Genomic DNA, 5,131 nt, shown 5'->3' with positions numbered 1-5,131 from the left:
AAAGTGCGGGCCTTGTTCACCGAAACTTGGTCTCACCATGTCGTTCTTTCTCTTACCTTCTGGCTGAATTATTCAGCCTCTTTTCTCCACTGAATTTCCTCACTGAGCTATCCTCATTCTATTACTCTTTATATCCTTAATTAACGTTTAATTAAGCAATTGTTTCCTGATCCTCGCCTACGCCGTCTCTCCTTCGAATACCCTGGATCAGCCGGGGCTGGTCCCCGGCAATCCAAGTCTATGCCCCAATCACTAATGCCAAGGAAGCTAAAGTTGAATGGTTCTGTGAAGACCTACCATACTTTCTAGAACTAGCACCAAAAAAAAAAAAAAAAAAATGTCCTTTTCACCATAGGGAACTGGAATGCAAAAGTAGGAAGTCAAGAGATACCTGAAGTAGCAGGCAAGTTTGGCCTTGGAGTACAAAATGAAGCCGGGCAAAGGCTAACAGAGTTTTGCCAAGAGAACACCCTGGTCATAGCAAATACCCTCTTCCAACAACACAACAGATGACTCTACACATGGACATCACCAAATGGTCAGTACCAAGATCAGATTGATGATATTCTTTGCAGCTGAAGAAGGAGAAACTCTATACAGTCAGCAAAAACAAGACCAGGAGCTGACTGTGTCTCAGGTTATCAACTCATTATTGCAAAATTCAGACTTAAGTTGAGGAAAGTAGGGAAAACCACTAGACTATTTGGGTATGACCTAAATCAAATTCCTTACGATTATACAGTGGAAGTGACAAACAGATTAAAGGGATTAGATCTGATAGACAAACTGCCTGAAGAACTATGGATGGAAGTTCATATCTTTGTACAGGGAAGTGGTGATCAAAACCATCCCCATGAAAAAGAAAAGCAAAAAGGCAAGATGGTTGTCTGAGAAGGCCTTACAAATAGTTGAGAAAAGAAGAGAAGTAAAGACGAAGGAGAGAAGGAAAGGTATACCCATCTGAATGCAGCATTCCAAAGATTAGCAAGGGGAGACAAGAAAGACTTCCTAAAGGAACAATGCAAAGAAATAGGAGAAAAGAACAGAATGGGAAAGACTAGTGATCTCTTCAAGAAAATTAGAGATACCAAGGGAACATTTCATGCAAAGATGGGCACAATAAAGGACAGAAATGGTATGGATCTAACAGAAGCAGAAGGTATTAAGAAGAGGCAGCAAGAATACACCGTGTACACTAGGGCTGCCATAACAAAGTACACAGACTGTGTAGCTTCAATGGCAGAAGTTTATGTCCTCACAGTTCTGGAGCCTGAAAGTCCAAGATGAAGATGTTGTCAGGGTTGATTTCCTGTGAAGGCCTCACTGTTCTGGCTAATAGATGGCCATCTTCTCCTGTGTCTTCATGGTCTGCCTTTTATGTGTGCATCCAAGGTTTTCCCTCCTATAAAGACATCATTGCATTAGGACTTGATCTAATGACTTCATTTAACCTTAATTTTCTCTTTAAAGACCTTATTTCTCAGTACGTCACATTGGGAAGTACTGGGAGTTAGAAATTCAGCATATGACTTTCGGGATGACAAAATTTAGCCCACAGCACCTCGTTGCTGTTTCCCCATCTCTGTCCTTCCAAGAAGCCCTTTCTGGGTGTTTTCACAGCATCTTGTATATTTTCCCTATCACAGCACTTATCACTGCTTCAATTTCTTATTTACTTGTTTATATTTCACACTAGACTCATAAATCTGAGTAGAACTCTGCTTTGTTCTCCCTGTATTTTCAGTTCCTGGAGCAAATAGATTTCTAATTAATCCTTGAATATTTGTTGAATGGTTAAGTTCTTGTTATCACCTCTAACTATATGAAATTAGACTGAGTATTTATTCCATATTTATGATGTCTCAGATAGTATATGTGTCTTATTTCATGTAAAAATTACAAGAGCCCCATGAGGTAGATATTGTTATACTACTAACATCCTTGTTTTATAGCTGAGCAATTTGAGGCACAGAAAGGTCAAGCAATTTACCCAAGGTCAAAGAGCAAGTCATATTGGTGAAGATGGAATTTGAACCCAGGAAGTATAACTTCAAAGTCTTCATGGTTAAATACAATACTGTTTCTTGGTAGAACAACAATGTGTGTTACAGTTATACCAGCTGCTGACTGGTCCAAGTTGATCCCAATTCTCCCTCTAATCCATGTCCTAAACTAAGGTGTTTTTTTTTTTTTTTTAAAGATTGTCTTAAGAGTGATAAAATGGAGGTAGAAGGAAGGGAGGGGAGCAATCAGCGTGTTTGGGGCACAACTTAAGGGTTGTGTTTGGAACCAAGTTAGTGGGAAGAGAAATAGTGAAGGAGGTGTAGAAGAGGCAGTCTAGATGAGAGTGGATTCACTACAATTCTCATCATCCCTCTTATCTTAGAGGTGAACAACTTACAAAGTCTTTACAGTCTTCAAAACACTCTCCCTTTTATCATCTCATGTGATTTTTTGAAGCAGTCAACTGACATAAACTGAGAAGATATTATTATCTGTGTTTTATTGGTAAGGAAACCGATTGAAAGTGGTGAAGTACATTGGCCAACATTGGCAAGCTAATCATTGCAGATCCATAAGATTAAATTCTAAGCCTTTGCCCATCTCTTCCTGGGATTGAGTTCAATATGGGAAAGAAGTAGAGAGAGAATTTCAGGGTGAACACCGTCAATCCAGAGGAGAGAAGAGAAAGAGTGTCCTGCAAAGGAGGCTGAATTGGATTGCTAGGAAACTTTGAAGGAGAACTAGGAAGTTGCTGGTGGCAGAAGTCAACGGACCAGGGAGCCTCAAGAATTGAACTCATCAAGGGAGCTGACTTACATGATGGCTTGATGCATGTGAATGCGCAGAAGTTGGCAATCAGGAGATCACCGAGCATGTTCTAGAGCCTGTTCTCAGTGCTACAGTGTGGTCAGGTCTCAGCTGTTGTCCAGGTGAACTCCTCTCTCTGAATGTAGTTTGTATTTTTTTCTCTAGAATTTCCATTAGTTGAATAACACCAAATTGCTAGATACCTTTTTATTTGCTTTTGTTTGTTTGAATTCTCTTTGCCTAAAGACATATATCTTTGATCTTTCCTCAGGATGAGTCCTCTGTAGCAGATTTGTTTGCAACTCCAAAGTACATGTTTGCTCTGGCCTCCCCCTTCACACACCCAGGTCCCCTTTGTTGTAATGCAAACAAGACTATTATTTTAAAACCACTATCTCTGAGATTTGGCATCTTAATTTTCACCTTGACTTTCTTCCCTTTCCTTCCATGGGCTAGAATTAAAAATTAGGTATGTTTTAGAAATACGTCTAGAATTAGAAATGACAGTTTCTTCCTTGTACCTTATGGGTTCCTTAGCTTTCGTTCCTCCCTCTAATCCGTTTGCTGACTCTCTAAATTGTTGTGCTGTGGTGGCTGCTCTTTGAGATCATCAACATCTAATGAGGATGTGATGTGTTTAACTGGTGTTGCAAGTCTGCAATGAGGTCATTGAACCCAAGACAGGTGAACGTAATGTTATTTGTTTAACTTCTAACAATTCTTATGGATTCTCTATTCTTCCTGCTAGAATTAAGCCTCATTACTGAATTTTCTTGTTTACCAGGATAAGAGCACACTAGCTTGAGGTAGATACACTATTCTGGTTGCAGATAACTTTGGGGGAGGATCATGGGGTGAAACAGTGCTTGGTCTGGATGCTTTTCTATACTTTAGCAGAATATCTTGTGACCAGAAACCTAGACATTTAATTTGCAAACTGGATGTAATTCACTTTTTGACAAAGTGTTTCAGCCCAGTATTGGTGTACAGAGACTTGAGTATTCATTGCTGCCTCACCTCTCTCCCTTGATGTGGAGAACTTGGGTACTGTCTGTCTTGTATCTAAATTATAGGTGATGAATTTGTCTTTGGATGAGCAGTGTGACCCTCCAAACATAATCAACTCATTTTTGCCTCTGAGGCTTTGATAATTGCTTTATTCTCAAGTTCTCATCCCCATTTTTCCTGCCTATGCATATTCTGCCTGCTCTTTAAATTCAGTCCAGGTGCTATCTCTTCTCAGAAGCCTTCCATGATATGAAAGTGAACAGTCCTCCTCTGTATTCTAATAGCTCTTGTCGTCTCTAGCCATGACCTAATGTACGTTACTAATTTATTTTCTGAGTGTTTAATCTTTGCCACTAGATTCTAAGCTCTCCAAGGCCAATGACTCTGCCCTTTTCAATCTTTGTATGACCAGCATCTTTCTAGCACAGAGATTTGTTTGTAGTAGGTGTGAAATAAATGTGTGATATTGGTTGATTTATGAGCATGCTCTCTAACACAAGACATATGGAGTTCATTGGCTTGGTGCTTGAGTGTCAGCACCCCGACTACCACCCCTTTCTCCAAGTTATCCTCTTGGCCTGGTCCAGCTGAAGCTGTGGAAAGTAGATAAATCACTCAGCTCCTAGGTCAGACAGCTCAGAGACAAATGAACACAGCAGGTTGTTGCCACTATAATGATGCAGTGGCTGTGCTGTTTGCCAGTTTCTGGACAACAATAGATTGCCTTCCTTCCCTTAACTTTAATTCCGTTTCTCATAAGCCTGAAATTGCACTTGCTATTTTCCAACTTTTTCACCCCACCCTGCCCTAGTTCATGTCAGTGTTCCTTAACTAACATTTTTATGGCTTTTAAATCAATTCTGTACCAGATATAAAGACATACTCTGTCTCCAGCCTTTGTTCTCAGTACCAGCTTCAGCACCCTGTGTTAGCTCAGTGCTGTGGCTTTAGTCCTACTGGATGGTTTCTAGTCTCTGATTCTTTTTATTTGAACTCTGGTTAGATCTGTGTTGATGTTTATGAAATAGATTTTCTCATGTTCTCTTTTCATCAGTTTATTCCCAGATAATAGAATCTTTGGAATTATGGAACTGAAAAGATAACTGGTTTGAACAATTCTTGTTAATTGAAAGCCTCACGTATTCTCTCCAGTTCAACCTGATGATTTTGGAAAAAAAAGGAAAGACTTGTGGGCTAAAGCAGAGGATTTGGAAAAGCCTTTACTGATTTTCAATGGCCAGGTTTAGAGTAGTATTCAAGATCCCTTACAACCCAGATTCAGATTACTTTGTTTTTGCTTTATGCCAACTAC

This window comes from Bison bison, unplaced genomic scaffold (assembly GCF_000754665.1).
Source record: "Bison bison bison isolate TAMUID 2011002044 unplaced genomic scaffold, Bison_UMD1.0 scf7180017864145, whole genome shotgun sequence".
Classification (NCBI taxonomy): Eukaryota; Metazoa; Chordata; class Mammalia; order Artiodactyla; family Bovidae; genus Bison; species Bison bison.
The sequence above is the reverse complement of the archived record's forward strand: the minus strand, read 5'-3'. Positions refer to the sequence as shown.